Genomic DNA, 16,879 nt, shown 5'->3' with positions numbered 1-16,879 from the left:
CGGGCGGGGCCAGGCGGCTCCGGGCTCTGCGCGCACACGGGGACACGCGCGCGCGCGCTCGGGGACACGCGCGCGCACACGCGCAGGGACATGGACACGGACAGGGACAGGGACAAGCCCCGGAACAGCTGCCCAGGGAGCCTCCCGCTCCGGGGGCATCGCAAACGCACCCGGACGCTCCGGGTGGCGACAGGGGTTCGGTGTGGATGCTCTCAATCCAACCCAGTCCAATCCAATCCCCGGGACTCTGGGATTCCGCGGTTCTGGGACAGGGACACGGACAGTGACACGGACAGGGACAAAGAGGGCGGCAGAGCTGTCCCTGCCGCTGTCCCTGCAGCCCCTCCTGGGCACGGAGAACCTTGTCCCCCCGTGCCCTCCAGCCCCGCAGCTCCCGATCTTTTGCCGTGCCGGGGGTTCGGGGGGATGTCCCGATGCGCGGGGCAGCTCCGTCCCGCTGCGCCTGGCGTGGGACAGGTGACACGCACGGGAGTGCGGGCTGAGGGACAGCCCTGGGACAGGTGACACGCACGGGAGTGCGGGCTGAGGGACAGCCCTGGGACAGCGGGGGGAGGGAAGCACTCCCGGCAGGGTCTGTGCCGCTCTGTGCCAAGCGAGGGACAGGCCACCTGTCCCCAAGCGTGGCAGGAGCCTCACGGGGCACAGCAGGGCTGGGGCCAGGTGTCCACGGAGCCATGGGTGCTCGAGGCCGATTTGGAACTCTCACTCAGAGGGATTATAACATCCCCTGGCCTTGGTTCGGCCCCCAGATCGCTTCCCCTGGTGGCTCGGAGTTGTCAAGTAAATGTTTAAATTTGGTTTTTGCGGTTCCGTGGGACTCGGAGTGCTCCACCGTAAAGCAAACATATGGGTCCTGAGCTGCTCTGAAAAAAGAAAACAGCACCAGAGGAGAATGACTCCCACCTAGCAACAGAACTAAAATTGCAGAGCCGAGATCCAAACCTGAAATCGTTCAGATTTGTTTACTTAGCATTCCTCTCCAGCCTGCCGAACTATTGTTGCAGAAATTAACTGCTCCGAGCAGCGGCAGCACACGCTGGAGCGTGATGGAGGGAAAAGCACCCGCATGATGCCTGCCTCCGAGGGGTCCTGGAAGGAGCTGCCTCGTGTTTACACCGCACTGCAGGCTGTGCAGGGTTCCCAGGGCTGAGATTCCCGGCGGGATTCCAGCCAGAGCCGCACCTGGCGTTTCCCAGCTGCGTCTCTCTTTGTCTTTACCTGCGCTCCAGGTGCGGCGTAACCTGAGCTTGGCCCTGCCCAGGAGCACCTGGGCCGGGCTCTGAGCCCAGCAAACAGCCCTGGGCGCCCGCAGCGGCTCCTCCTGCTCTTCTCCTGCTGGACAACACTGCTGTGCCCTGCATGGCACCACATTCCCGCCCCACACTTCCGAACGAGTGCCCACCCCGAAAGTGGCCGGGATGAGCCATCGGTGTGCCCGCAGCCCGGCCCCTGGCGCCCTTTGATCTCTCCAGGCCGTGACCAGCAATCCCCCGCCCCTCAGGAGGTGCCAAGACATCCAACGTGAGTATTTCGCCCACCCCCGAGGGGGGTTTTTCCACTTGCTCTATTTTTTTTGGCAAGATTTTTTATATCGCACTAGCCGTGCGTGTGCACACCCTCGGCCCTGTGCCATAGCAATCTGGGAATTAAGTGAAGTTATACTTCTAATTTAGCCTGAATGCTGTTAAATATTGTTCCTCTGTTAGATTGTTGTGGTTAAGCCATAAATTAAGCTATAAATTAAGGTATAAGTTAAGTTAAAGTGCTGCTAAGTTTAAGTGTTGTTATGCTTTCCATCCTCGTTCACACTCTACGCACACACCTGGGTAGTTTCAACTCATTCCTGCTTTGATTGCCTGGATTTTGTTTGGTTTTGGTGGTGCTTGCTTTCCTTGTTGTGCCTCAGCTGGCCTTTGTGAGCAGAGTGGATCTTGCCAGAGAACCTGTTGAGCTTTGGAGTTCAAAATTAATTCTGACTTTTCCTCATACCCTTGATTTTTTGAGTGATCTCAAGCACACTTTTGGGGCAGAGCCCCCCTGTGCATTTCTCAGCCATGTTTTGGGGGGTCAGAGTCTATTTTGCGTTTTTCCCAGCATGTTTTGGGGGGTCAGAGCCCCTTTTTGCATTTCTCAGGCATGTTTTGGGGGGGTCAGAGCCCCACTGAGCATTTCTCATGTTTTGGGGCGGTCCCAGCCCAAATTTGCATTTTTCCCAGCATGTTTTGGGTTCTCCCAGGGGCATTTTCCCCTGAAATGAGCAATGCTGATTTCTTGTTTCTTTAGCTGAGGATAAACACGTAGCACATGGATATTAACAGTGGTGGCAGAGTCCTTTGCACGGGAATTTGAAGGTTTTATTCTTGTTCCACAGTGTGGAATTCCAGTTGGATTTAATGGGTGATTTTTAGACAAATTACAGTTTATATGATGCTGTCAGGCTGATAGCTAAATCCTTGTCTGATATCAGGGCCTCATGACTGAATTTGGGGATGTAAAACACCTCATTCCCACTCTGTGTCCTTCCAGAATTCTGTTTTGAGTTTGGAAGCAGCCACAGTATCAGAAAAACAAGTGTATTCTAACACGTTGGGAAATGTGGAAGTTTAAAAAAAAACACAGAAGTTTTCTTAATTTCTTGGTCAAGTTCTGAGAAATTTTAATTCTGTTGCCCTCAGGACTTTAGCAGCCCTGACCCAGCTTAAGGTACTGCAGAATATTTTTATAAATTTTTCCTCTCCATCTTTAACTGCATGTGACCAAAACACCCTTAAATTCCTTGTAAGTGAGGAGGTAAAATTAGTTTTTAAACTCAAAAATGTTAAGCCCCAAGTACTTTTTCTGGAGCACCATGACACATAGGAAAGCAAACACCAATTAAAAGATCACTGTGATCACAGCAAGTTTAAACATCACATTCCAGAAAGCTGTTTTTGGAGGAGATGCTGTGTTTATTTCTGTCCCCAGAGCCATAAAATCGGTCCCTTTTCCCTAAAAATGGCAAGGGAAGCTCAGAGCAGCCCTGCCCTGGCCTCCCCCATGGGCAGGGCGGCAGTAACCTGCAGAATGCCTCTCCCTGAGCTGGGGGCACCTTCCTGCCCCTCAGTGTTCAGCCAAAAGGCACAAACAACCCACAAATAAACAGCACTGCAGACCATTCTCAGCCCCAGCCCTGCTGGGGTTCTTCTCCAGTGTGGGAAACACCAGAGAGCTTTGGGAGAGATCCCCCCTGTGCATACACAGAGAATCCTGGCACATCCTGCCTCCAGGAAGGGCCTTGTGTTAAATTCTGTTCAGTTCTGCTTGGTCACGCTCACAGGAACCTGGAAAGTTCCCTAAAATGAGTGGGAGCCTCCAGCCTCTGACCCAGGGCAGAGTTTCTGCTGCCTGGAGCTCCTCCCATTGTTCCTTTTTACAGGGGAAATCAGCCCCCAAACCAGCAACCTTTTAGCAGATAGTGAGGGAGGGAGAAGAATTCATTTCATGTTTCTATTCCACTGCTCTGTTTCCCAGTGCATATTTCTCTTTTCTGCCATTAGTTACTATTAATTATGAGCAAGCTGGTAAATTAATGACTGTCCCAAATCTCTGCCAGCATCATTTCAAGGTGTCCTAACTCATTTTCCTCCTTCCACACTTATTTCAAAGGAGTGACTTGAATCTCAACCAGAGAGTATTTCACTTTATTAACTTCGTTCACCCTGCTCCTGGCATTGTAGACTCCCTTCCACTCGTCCACACATGTGGGACAGGATTTTGGGAGGGAAAAAAAAAGCTTCACTGCTTAAGAACTACTAAAAGTTTGCTCACAAGCAGGAATGTTTATATATGCTTTGATAGCCCATATCATCAATTGCATAGCACCTGGCAAAATGAAACCCACAGACAGCTGCAGTTTTTGGGTTTAAATCTCTGCATTCTGTGGATGACTCTGGGAATGTTTTGTCTCTCCCTTGGCATTTGCATGATCTATTTTATATACCCACACACAATAAAATGCGTCATAAAAACAATAGATGGGCTTTTGAGGATGTGTGTAAACAGGTTTAAATTTATGTGTGTCAGCACACAGCTGAAAGGATACCTAGAATATTTGAAGATCCGTGTATTACACATATATAAGATATAATCTGTGTGTGTATTATATATAAATGTGTCACTTTTCTCCTGTGAGCTGCAGCTGAGGAGGGGAGGTGGGGGAAGAAGGGGAGCGGAGCTGCAGGGAGGCCCTGGGGAGGCAGGAATTCTTTGGCAGGGATGTGCTGGGGACATCCCATTGCAGTGGCTGCCACCATGGGCAGGGAGCCCCTGGGCCGGCGCAGAGCTTGGCACGTGGCAGGGAGGAAGGAGGAGGATTTGATTCCTTGGAGGAAGAACAGGGAGTTTAGTCTGCAATGCCATTTGTGGTGCAGCACGAGGAGCCCCTGGGTCTCGTTGTTGCTCAGTGACCCTTGCCAGGGCTCAGCAGGGCCCCAGCTCAGCCTGGAGCCTGGGTGTGCCAGCCCCAGCGAGCACTGACAGCCTGCCAGGGGCTCCTGCTCCTTCCCTGCTGGCACTGGCACTGGCACTGAGCATTCCCTGTCCTGCTGCTGGCACTGAGCATTCCCTGTCCTGCTGTTGGCACTGGGATTGGGCATTCCCTGTCCTGCTGTTGGGATTGGTCATTCCAAGTCCTTCTGTTGGCACTGGGATTGGGCATTCCCAGTCCTTCTGTTGGCACTGGGATTGGGCATTCCCAGTCCTGCTGTTGGCACTGGGATTGGGCATTCCCTGTCCTGCTCTTGGCACTGGGATTGGGCATTCCCAGTCCTGCTGTTGGCACTGGGATTGAGCATTCCCAGTCCTGCTGTTGGCACTGGGATTGGGCATTCCCTGTCCTGCTGTTGGCACTGGGATTGGGCATTCCCCGTCCTGCTCTTGGCACTGGGATTGGACATTCCCTGTCCTGCTGTTGGGACTGGGATTGGGCATTCCCTGTCCTGCTGTTGGCACTGGGATTGGGCATTCCCTGTCCTGCTCTTGGCACTGGGATTGGGCATTCCCAGTCCTGCTCTTGGCACTGGGATTGGGCATTCCCAGTCCTGCTATTGGGATTGGGCATTCCCAGTCCTGCTCTTGGCACTGGGATTGGGCATTCCCAGTCCTGCTCTTGGCACTGGGATTGGGCATTCCCAGTCCTGCTCTTGGCACTGGGATTGGGCATTCCCAGTCCTGCTGTTGGCACTGGGATTGAGCATTCCCTGTCCTGCTGTTGGCACTGGGATTGGGCATTCCCAGTCCTGCTCTTGGCACTGGGATTGGGCATTCCCAGTCTTGCTGTTGGCACTGGGATTGGACATTCCCAGTCCTGCTCTTGGCACTGGGATTGGGCATTCCCTGTCCTGCTGTGCTCTGCCCTTGGGGGTGCCTGTTCCATCCGCCCCAGGGCTTGCAGCAGCTCTTTCATGTTCTGCTCTTGGACAGCAGCCCAAAGCCAGCACAAACTGCATTTCTGCCAGCACCCTGTGGTGTTTCTGAGGGGCACAAGTTCACGTGGGTCTCCATTCCCTCTGCCCTCCATTCCTGCCTGGTTTTGTTTTGTTTTGTGCTTTTCTTGGCCTGGCTAATTCACATTCTGCCTGCTCCATTGTGTTGCTGCATGAGTGCTCTCTGCAGCCAGCTGATGAGACCATGCTCTGACCCACTGGAGGCACTTTTCTGCTGGAAACAGGACAGGACAACGCATTTCAGCCAAACTCCCTCTTTTTCTCCCCTCTGCTGTGTCAAAAAGTTAGGGCTGGCACCGTCAGTTGCTGAAATGTCCCTTAGGAAAAAGCCCTGTCATGACACACTCAGGTGCCTCTGGGCATCTTTTCCTCTCCAGCCTTGGCACTGATCACCTGTGACCCAAGGCAGGGGCAGGAGGAGATGGTCAGCTCTGAAACCATGGAGCTGTAACTGAGAAACCCAAGGCCAGCATTCCTAGATCTCTTTTTTTTTTGCAGTTCTTAGGCAGCTTGAAGTGCAAATGAAATATTCCAGTTGATGCAGGGCAGTGGCTTTGAGGAATGAATGAAATGCCCAAGCTGAGAAGTTAATCAGCACAGTTCTTTTTATTGCTTTGGGTTACTGAAGTCTTCCTTCACAGCACTAATTCCTGATTCTCTCCTGCTCGTGTCATTTATACAAATCTGCTTTTCTCACCATGATAAATAAATTGTTTCTCCCTCCTGGCCTTACGTGTTTGACCAAGGAGGAGAGAAGAATGGAGGGGTGTCACATGAAATATTGGAAAAAACCCCAAAGCAGCAGAGAAAGCTTCATTATTTTGTGCCTGTAAGTGGATCTGCTTACCCTGATTATCCATATTACCAGCATAAAACCGTGCACAGAACCAGAGCAGGACAATTCTGAGCAGCTCTGTGTGCCAGGCTGTGCTGCTGAGGGCACAGCTGCTGTGCCACCCAGCCCTTGGGCTGTGACAGTGGCAGAGGGAATATTCCATCCCCCAAAGCCATGGAATTGGCCCATCTGGTGTAACATCCCAGTGCTGCAAGCTGAAACAACTGGAAAGCCACACATGACGATGGGAAATGAATCAGATTCCTATCCTGAGCTGCAACACAGTCCAGGGACCCAAAAATCCATTGGGAGTGCCATTAAAAATGAGGAGCTGCTGGCAGGGAAGGGAATTCCCAGGGTCCTGGATGCAGCACCAGAGTTTAACTGTGGGGCAGTCAAAAACCCAAATAAATCCATCCTCACCCAAAGCATTGAGGGCTTTCCCTCTGGGCATTTGGGATCAAATTGCTACCACTGGCCTCAAAAGATTTATGTTTTGTCCCCTCAGATTAGACATAGCATTGAGAGCAGGCAGAGGCCAAAATCCTTCACGTGCTCCTCTGCTATTTTATGCTCACCTGGTGCTCACTGCAGTGGATTTCAGCCTCAGTGGGGTTGGGTTTATTCTGAGCTGCTGGTTAGCATTCACCCCGATGTTATTTCTGGTGGTATTAGCTCCTGCACAGCGATTTTTATCAGCTTTACTAATTTTATGATAACCTTGCTGGGCCACCTCCGTGTGGGAATATTTTAGGGGGAGATTCCTGATTAAAAATATTGACAAAAGGAGATGGAAGTGATGGTGTTGTTCAAGTGCTCTGGCTAGCAGGTCCCCTTGTGAAAACCACCTGGGATTTCTGGGAGGAGAAAGATTGGGAAGGCTGTGCCAGGATGGCATGTTCCCATGTTTGTGTTTCCACCTGGCTTGCAAAAATAGTCATTTTTCATGGCTAAATTAACAAAGATTCCCACTAAATTCAGGAGTGTGGGATCCACAGTCCCAGCCAAGCCTCCCCTCTGGATCACAGAGTGGCTGAAGCTGGGGGACATCCCTGGGAATCCTCTGCTTCCACCAAAACCCGTTTTTGGGATGCTCAGGTCACTTCCAGGGATTTTCAGCATCTCCCAGGACAGGGGCAGCCTATGCCAGTGTTTGATGGCTCTGCCAGGGAAAACATCTCTTCTTGTGCTCACAAGTCTGATCCAGGTGAGAAGCCATCTTAAACCAGATTAAAAATGGGACAAAGGCTTTGGGCTGCAAAGTCTTCTAAAAATATTAAAAATTTCCTCTGCGCAACAGCAAAATGAGGTAAAAAAAATATTTTCTTCCTTTGTTCAGCAGCAGGAAAAGCGTGAGCTCCACAAGGGGTGACCTACATATGCTCTTGCTTGTTTGTTGAGCTCCAAACCTTTGCTCACATCCCATAAATCAGAATCATTTAGGTCTGAAAAGACTTCTAAGATCACAGAGTCCTCTGTGAGTTTCTGAAGTGTCCACATTAATTCATGTTGAATCTCATTAATCTTGAATTGACAGAGGGAAAAAAAAAACCCACACAGAACTGTGGACAGCATTCCTCTTAAAAAACCCAAAAAGCTGAAATTTGGGCTTTTCCTGGGTTTTACAGAATGAGTGCCCTGTGTAAAATCTGACTTTTAACAACCTGTTGAGTGAAGGAACAGCAATTCCCAGTCCCAGATCCCTGGAAACACGTAAAAAGGAAAACCAGACTGGCTGGCAAGGAATTGGGTATAAAAACAAAGAGTTAACACACAGAGCAAAGAAATTCACTGTGTGCAATAGTGTGGCATGCACAGAACAAGGGGAAAACCTTTGCGTTGTTCAGTATTTCCTAATTTTAATAATTATAGCTAAAAAGTCTCCCAGACAGGGTTGTGATACATGGAGCTCATTGCAGTTTGGTGATTCTCCATCTGAGATGAAGGGAGAGAGAAAAATGATTGCTCAGATTCCTGCCTTTGCATATCCCTTTTCAAATCTATAATTTATTATCGTGTACCTGTGTATATTTTAGCCTTCATTTTTCAAAAAGATGTCCATAAATTAAACAGGAATTCGGCAATCACTGAAGATTTATTTTGTCACTAATGATGATCTAGTGGAGATACAGGTAAAATTCTAAAGGCAATCTCTTAGGGCTTGAATAAATTTACTTTTTAGCTTGCTCTTTCTGGAAAAGTTAACAAGAAGCAGCCTGGCCATTTCTGGGAGAAAAATGTCTATATTTCCCCAAGGTTATAGAACAACAATCAAATCTTACAGATATTTCTTTGAATTGTTCCTTCATGTTCCAGATCATGAATTTTGCAGGGCTTTTTTCCATCTGGCTGCTCAGGGGGTGCTGGAACCTGAAATGCAGGGAGTTCTCAGAACTTTGGACGTGTAAGCCAAGAATTAAACATAGGATTTGGTCTGAGACCCTGGGAAAGGCTCCCAAACTGAGGTGCTGGAAGCAAGCATGTGGATTTGTAGTTTAAAGTAGAGACATGTTAAGCTAAGTAAAGGAAAGTGTAGAGTTCTGGAGTTTAAGATATAGAAAAATGAAAGTAGTTCCAGAGATGAACAAGGAGTTTAGAATGCAGCACTGTGGGTTTGTGTGTCACATCATCATTGGCTAAGAAAGCTCACGCTGGGTCCATAAGACAAAATACTTAAGGATTGGGTCAAAAACATAAATATCCTTGTTGGCAGTGTTTTATTAATCAATAACTCCTTAAAAGGTCTTGTGACTGAGGGTCTTGGGACATTGTGGCAGTGCCCCAGGCCAGGTTGGATGGAACTGGGAGCACCCTGGGGCGGTGGAAAGTGTCCCTGCCATGGCAGGGGTGGCACTGGGTGGCTTTACGGTCCCTCCCAACCCAAACCATCCCAGAACCTTAAGGGAAATTTGGTGTGCTGTCTCAGAAACAATCCCTTTTCTTTTCCAGTGAAATCTGCACAGGGCTCTCGCTGTTTTCACCTGAATAACCTGCCAACCATGACAATTTGTGACTTTTGCAATGAGTCAGGCTATTTTGATCCTAAGCGATGTAAGAAAGCAAAGCTTTCTGCTGACACAAAAATAAACCAGGTCTTGCTTGTGGCAGAAGGGCTCTGGATGCTGCTGCAGCACAGAACTGTGCGTTCAGAGAGAGAAAAGGGAATTATAAACCCCCCTGCACTCTGTGGGTAGAGCAGCACTTTGCCCTCGTGTGAAATACCTGTAGAACAACCCCAAATGTGTTCCTTTCATCGAAAATGTCAAAAGAGATCTCTTCCTGCACAAAAGCACTCTGCAGCCACGTGCCACAGAGGTGAGATTTAATTCCTGCTTTGTCAGCCTGGTGAAATCCCCATTGCAGGGGGCAGAGGCTCCAAATGCTCCAACAGGGGATTTATTTCGGTGTATTGGGATGTCAGTGGCATTGCAAGATGTGAAGACAATGACAAAACTTTGCCATTTGCCACATAACCTCAGGGAAATGTGCTCTGCTGTTATCCTGCACTTGTTAATTGGAAGGCCTTGGCTCTTTGTAATGGGGTTGTTTGTAACAATGAATTGTGCTTCTAACAATGCTTCCAGAGAGGAGCTGAGTCTGTATTGGGGTTTAGTGAAATTAATAATAACTCTGAAAAACCAGAGAATTAACTAGGTTGGGAAAGGCCTTTGAGATCATCAAGTCCAACCTGTGTTTATCTAAAGCACTGCAGGATGTTGTGCTGACACCTCAGACAGTGACAAAAATTCGGGTGAGCTGGGGAAGTGCTCAGGTCTGACTGACAGGAGCACCCTCTGCAGAGAGGGGCTGATGGAAAGTGCCATTTTATTATTTCTGTTCTTCATTATCTCTATTTTGCCTCAGCCATGCTCAGAGGCACCACACAGGGAGTGGTTTTTCCAAATCCACCCTTAAAATAAACCTGGGAAATGTGTAAAGGTTTTCAGGGATCAGGTGATGAACAGGATTTCTCTGAAAAAGAAGGGTTAATTGTTAGTGGCATCACTGCTATAACTTCAACATCTTTTCTGTTGGAAGGAAATCGGACATTCTTACAATGAAAGTGTCAAATGCTGTGCTGAGAATTAAAGGGGGCAAGAGAGGGAGGAAGGGTTATTTAATTTTATTGGGAGGATTGAAATGCACTGAGTGACTGGGGTACACAAAATTCTCATTATGTGTCCTTCAGTTTTCTGCTCCTGTGAATCCTTGAACAGAGCAAGCAGAAAAATCTGTGAGCTATTCCACTTCTGCTGAGCAGTGTTATCTTAGTGATTTGGGGTGTTTTGTTCATTGCTGCCATCTCCATCTGAAGTGTGTGAGGGAAGGCAAGAGCTGCTGACAGGAGGAAAGGGGGGTGGGAGGGAGCGGTGTCACAGATGGACACCACCAGAATTCCCTTCAGCCCATACATCCCTCGAAGCTGAGCTTTCAGCAGCTTTGCACTCATTAAAAAGTGCTTTACCCTCATGTCATAATTACTGCTGTCGTTTCCATGATGCCTTTTTGATGCATGGAGGTGGCAGGCAGGCGGGCCCTGCGCGGTGCCAGCCTTGTGACTTGGAAATGCAGGCTTGGCTTTTGCCTTTGCTGACCTCCTGGGGCTCTGTGGGTGCTGGGATCTCCCAAGGGAGAGCTCTGGGACGTGCTCTGGGTGCTGCACTCCCCTCCCAAAGCAAGCAGCTATGCCCATTGGTCATGGTCATTTGTCCAAGTTCTATTCAGATCTCTCATTTCTGGTCATCCCTGGGCTGTGGGTGGCAAAGCTTTGCCTCCTCCTCTGTGGCTGTCTCAGAGGTTTCTGCAGAGAGTAGCAGGGGGTGGGAGGGAAAGGAAAACGGGGTTTTTACAGGGTCTGGAACTTCCTTGGGGACACCTGGTACTTGTGTAGGGAGGGCTGTGTCCCCTCAGGGAGCCCTAAGGGGACACAGGAAGGGAGGAGGGTGCTGGGGACTTCTGAGAGGGGAAACAAGAAACAGAAAAGGCCTTTTAGTGTGGGGGGGTAATTCCTGATACATAAAGAAAACCCTCTGGCCAGAATTTTGCATCAGCTGAGGCTGAGTTTATGCTTTGGAAAGGAGGAAGAGGAGGTCCCTGCTCAAGGTGGTGCTAGAGGAATCCAGCATTCCTGGGAAGATGTGGCCAAGGCTGTCACCTGTGACTTTTTTGCTTTTTCTGCTGGGAGAGGGCAGGAAAATGTCACATGTGCATGCAGAAGAATCCTGTTTGACATTTTCTTTCCATTCAGGAAAGTCATTTTTGCACAGCATTTCCCCATGTGTCACCATGTTCTCAGTGAAGGGAACAAGATTAAAACATATTGTTGGAGGGGAAAAGAAATGAGCCATTTCCCATTTTAAAAAACGGCTTTTAAACCTTCAGCTTCCCTTTAGATGAGCTAAATACCAATAAAGGGCAAAAATCAGTGTTGTGCCTGGGGGCCCTCTCCCCTTCCTCACTGGTGTGCCCAGGTTTCATCTCTTTTGTCTGGATTGCAGGCAGTGCAGCAGCTTTTAGAGTTTTGTTAATGCCAGGTTCTGGCCTATATTTTCCATTTTCAATCATGGCTATTATTCTGGTTTGTGCAGCCCTGTGGGTGGGCCTGGCCCTTTGTGGGTGAATGAAAAGGCCACCTCTTCTCTGCAGAGCCGAACATTTCCATGTGGAGCTCCCATTCTGTATTTTCAGAGCCCTTTCACAGAGCACAGAGCCAAGGCCTGGGCTCTCCTCCCTGCAGGGACACATTAAATGTTCCACTCATGTCCCTCCATGCCCCTGAACAGCTTCAGGAAAAAAAAAAGGAAAAAAAAAGAGCCTAGTTCAGGCTGCTCCCATCATCAGTGGCATTACACTGAGCATGATATTGCTTTGTTGTTCCACACTCCCACAAATTAATGATTTCCTGAATGCCTGGAAAGTGAGCAATCCCCTGGGGACTCTCCTCAAGTGCTGTTAGTGAAGCAGGGGCTGTGTTCTGCAGGATGTAAGTCCCAGCTTGCTGTTGGGTGCTCCAGGAGCATTCTCACACCATGCACCTGGATTTTCAAACCCCAGGAAAGCAGCAGCCCCTGAGGTGTTCTGTGTGCCCCATGGGCCAGCAGGGGAGGGGATTCTGTCCCTGAGCCCAGGTGAGACCCCACCTGCAGCCCTGGGGACACAGCAGCACCTGGAGTTGCTGGAGAGAGCCCAGAGGAGGCTCCAGGGCTGCTCCAGGGCTGGAGCCAGGCTGGGAGAGCTGGGGGTGCTCACCTGGAGAGGAGAAGGCTCCAGGGAGAGCTCAGAGCCCTTGCAGGGCCTGGAGGGGCTCCAGGAGAGCTGCAGAGGGACTGGGGACAAGGGATGGAGGGACAGGAGCCAGGGAATGACTCAGACTGACAGAGTAGGTGTAGATTTGGTGTTAGGAAGGAATTGCTCCCTGTGAGGGTGGGCAGGCCCTGGCACAGGGTGCCCAGAGCAGCTGTGGCTGCCCCTGGATCCCTGGCAGGGCCCAAGGCCAGGCTGGACAGGGCTGGGACACCCTGGGACAGTGGAAGGTGTCCCTGCCCATGGGACAGTGCAGTGATGGGACCCTCATGTCCCTCCCAGCCCAAAACCATCTGTGACCCCACATTCCCATGGCTGTGGTTTGGGTTCCCCATTCCTGATGCCCCACCGCTGGCACTGGGAACTGAGAATCCCAGATTCTCTCTTGGGATCCTGATGGGCAAATTGGGAAAATCCCAGTTTAGGAGCTCCCAGTGGCAGGGCAAGGCCCCAGTTAACAGCTTGTTATGCTTGAGGAGCAGAGAGCACTGGGAATCATTCTGGCCCATATGTTACTGGAAGGGTTTTAATGTGGATTAGGGGCTTATGTAACGTGTGGGCCTAACCCACATTGGGCTTAATTTATGGTGTTTTCTCCTCATCTTTAAAAAACCAGCTTGTTTCCTAATGATAAGCTTGAGTACTAATTTAATTTACATTTTACTGCTCCCAGGCACAATCAGAACACAGTGGAGTAAACATTTAAAGCCCCTTATGAAACTATTTGTTGGGTTTGCCATTATTCTTTTGGCTTTTTTTTTTTTCTTTTTGAGCAATGTTCTTGCTTTCCTCTGATGAAATAGTCTACTTAGGTTTGATTTGGAATTATAGGATGCACAAATTAAAACAATGAGTCTGATACAATCTGTAGTCTCCTTGGAGAAATGGAAAAAACCCAAAAAACTTCAGGAAAGTTCAGTAACAGCAGGAATTTTCCAAGCTTCTGGAACAAGAAAAGACCAGAACATAGCTTCAGACATATAGAAAATAGAAAATAAAATAGATAATAATATAATACAATAGATGATAATAATAGATAAAATAGTTAATAATAGATAAAATAGATAATAATAGATAAAATAGATAATATAAATAATAATAATGTAGAAAATAAAATCAAAGTCTAGAGCAAAAAATACTAAAATTAAATAATTAGATAGTGTAGTTAGTGGGGGGAAAAAAGAGGGTTAAATTGGTGATGAATTCTACGTTTATCACAAAAAAACCTTTAAAAATCTCAAATCCTGGAGTGTGTTTTTCATTCCTTGTGTTTCCCAACAGGCAGTGCCATGCCTCCAGTGCTGCATTTGGGAGGATGTGGGCTGTGTGTTTCAGAGCAGACATATGTTTGCTTGTGATGTGTCAGGGTTCTGTTGCCAGCTTGGTGTACTCTGGGGCAGCTCTGAAATGCTGAGCTGTTGTAGAAACTGTTCCAAATGAAATCAGGAACGTGCAGAGATTCAGATTCTCTGCCAGCCAGCTAAAAAAAAAAAACCCAAAAAGACAAAAAGTCATCTGCCTTTTGTTACATGGTGTTATATTTATTGCTAATTTGAAAGGAATCTCACAAATTCACCAGGCAATTCTACCCTGCACAGAAGCCAGGGGAATATTTGCCCAATTTCCATTTATTCCTGTACACAATTGGTTTTGTCCTTGTTCAGACTAATTTACCCGCACAGAAACTGGAGGGCTTTGGGGGTTTTCTTTGAAATTCCTGAATTCCTCCTGTCCAGGATTAATTCCTGTATTTGTTTTAGATGTCTTTCCATACATCCCTGTCTCTGGCTGTGAGGCTTTAGGGACCTGCTGTGTGTGTGAATCCCTTTGGAATCACTCAGTGCCTCACCCTGCTCTCGCCGTGGTTGCAAGCTCTGGAATATCTTGTGCTGGGTGCCAAGAGTTCATTAATCAGTTATTTCCCAAACCCTGATGAAACTCCCTTTTCTGAACAGGTATTTTTGAACTCCTCCCTGCAAATCATTCCTGCTAGGGGCGCATTTGGGGTGGGGTTTTCCCCCTCTGGAAAAGCCTTTTTAAAATGTTATTCCCTGCCTGGAATATGGTCATGTCCTGAAGTGCTCTTTAGGTTACCTGCAAACATTTTACTTTTCCAGTGGCTCCTTTTAATGGCTTCTCAAACTTCTTTTTCTCTCCCCTGATTGTAATTCCACTTCTTAAGTTAAATGTTATTATCATGGGTTTGTGTTTTGACTTCCCAGCCTCCCAAAAGGTCAGGTTTGAATACTTTATGGCCTCCTTTGCTGAGAAAAAGTTCAGTGGCTGCATCTTGAAACAGGTCACATACTCTGCTTGAAATTAAATCAAGAATGGCTTGGTTTTGGGGCCAATTAATTGAAGAAGCAATCCTTGACAGTGTTTAAACTAATGCTGCCTGCAAGAGGCCCTGTCCTGATGGGTACTGGGTTTTTGTCAGCACAAAGCCAAGGCCAAAACTCAGCTCCATCCCAGCCACCCCAGTGCTCACAGAGGGTCTGTGCCTGCCTCTGGGGGCACTGGGGCTGCTCCCTCCAGCCTCTCTTCCTCACAGAGCAGCAGTCAGCACCTGCTCACTAGGAGGCTTCCAGAACACACAGGAGTGGCTGTTTGGGATTGTCTTCTCTTAGCAAAACAGGTTCATTGGAGTGCTCCGTTTTTATTAGTTCTCTTCATAATTAAACGTTTTCTAGATATTTTATCTCTTTTGTAGCCTAAAGACTGCTCTCATGAACCCCTTCAGGGCAAAGATAAAGCTTCTTTTATCCCCCTGAAAGACTTCTCGTGCTCTGCATGGTTATTTGTCCAAGTTCTATTCAGATCTCTCATTTCTGGTCATCCCTGGGCTGTGGGTGGCAAAGCTTTGCCTCCTCCTCTGTGGCTGTCTCAGAGGTTTCTGCAGAGAGTAGCAGGGGGTGGGAGGGAAAGGAAAATGGGGTTTTTACAGGGTCTGGAACTTCCTTGGGGGCACCTGGTACTTGTGTAGGGAGGGCTGTGTCCCCTCAGGGAGCCCTAAGGGGACACAGGAAGGGAAGAGGGTGCTGGGGACTTCTGAGAGGGGAAACAAGAAGCAGAAAAGGCCTTTTAGTGTGTGGGGGTAATTCCTGATACATAACGAGGCCAAAATTCAGCTCCATCCCAGCCACACCAGTGCTCAGAGAACATTTGCCTTTTTTTGATTCCAAGTACTCCTTAAATCCTGATTTTCCTCCCTGAAACCAGGCCTGGCCTGACTGCCCCGGTTTTCTGCCACGTCCCTGGGTCCGTTGTGTGGGTTTTCAGGCGGGCAGCCCTGTTTCTGCTGGGAGCTGTGGCACGGAGCACACAGGCACACCTGTCTCCTCCTGCCTGCCTGTCTTCTGGCTGTGCTGCCCTGGGAACAGCCTTGTTAAGCTGGGCTTTGCTGTCACTGTGCTGTGCCTCTGTTCCAGCCCATCCTGTCCCTGACAGCTCAGCACTTGCCACCCCTGGGAGGGCACAATCCTGCACTCACCGTGCTCATCCACATCCTGCCTTCCTCCCAGCCTCAGCTTTGCAATTCCCCTTCACTTCTCAGTCTTGATTCTCAGCCACAGTGCTGGGATCCTCTGGGATCACAGCTGTCCCCTGACCTTTGTGTTTCCCATGCAGGGTTGGGGTTCAGCCTTCCTGTGCCTCCCCAGCTCCAGCCCAGCCCTGCTGCTGATGCCTTGTGCAGGCTGCCCTGGAGCAGAGGCTGGGCAGAGTTCCAGAATAAAGCAGGGATTTATGAAAAGCATCTCCTCCATGGATCCACCTTGGGCAGCACAAGAGCCCAGCCAGGGCTGCACCCCAGATGAGCCAAAATGGGGATCCAGCTCCCAGTGCCTCTCTGTTGCTGGCCACGTGCCCTTAGTGGGGTGGGTTTGTTCTCCCTTGGCTGCTTTGTGCACACAGCAATGAAAACACGCCTTGGAATGGCTTACAGCTTTATGGCAAAAGTGGTTTTTTCATCTGGAAATGAGTTTTAGCATTCTAGGTGGAAGGAGTAGCCTGTGTGTGAGTATTTCCTTTGCAGGTGGCACAGCTGTGGACATAATTTTTCACAGTTGAACCAAATGACATAAGTTATGCCATGCTTGCCATCAGCTACCTGGTGTATTTGTCAGAGCTGCTGCTGGGATGGAGAGGAATAGGGTGAGTTCCACCTGCTTCTAACCATAAATAGCAAAAAAGGCACAAGAGGAGGCATTAAAATCCTGCACAGCATTTTGTTTGCAAT

General features: G+C 48.9%; 1 long non-coding RNA gene across 1 annotated transcript in view; it reads left to right on the top strand.

Annotated features, from left to right (window-relative positions):
- Nucleotides 1-1,327: 1,327 nt before the first annotated feature.
- The window catches only part of LOC118699960 (uncharacterized), a 49,167-nt gene continuing 33,615 nt past the window's right edge, over nucleotides 1,328-16,879 (top strand). Inside the window, exon 1 of the long non-coding RNA XR_008509161.1 lies at nucleotides 1,328-1,542. This is a non-coding gene — a long non-coding RNA (uncharacterized LOC118699960). The remainder of the gene's footprint in view (nucleotides 1,543-16,879) is intronic.

The sequence above is a fragment of the Molothrus ater genome, chromosome 2 (genome assembly GCF_012460135.2).
Source record: "Molothrus ater isolate BHLD 08-10-18 breed brown headed cowbird chromosome 2, BPBGC_Mater_1.1, whole genome shotgun sequence".
NCBI lineage: Eukaryota > Metazoa > Chordata > Aves > Passeriformes > Icteridae > Molothrus > Molothrus ater.
This window is presented reverse-complemented; position numbering and strand designations above follow the sequence as displayed.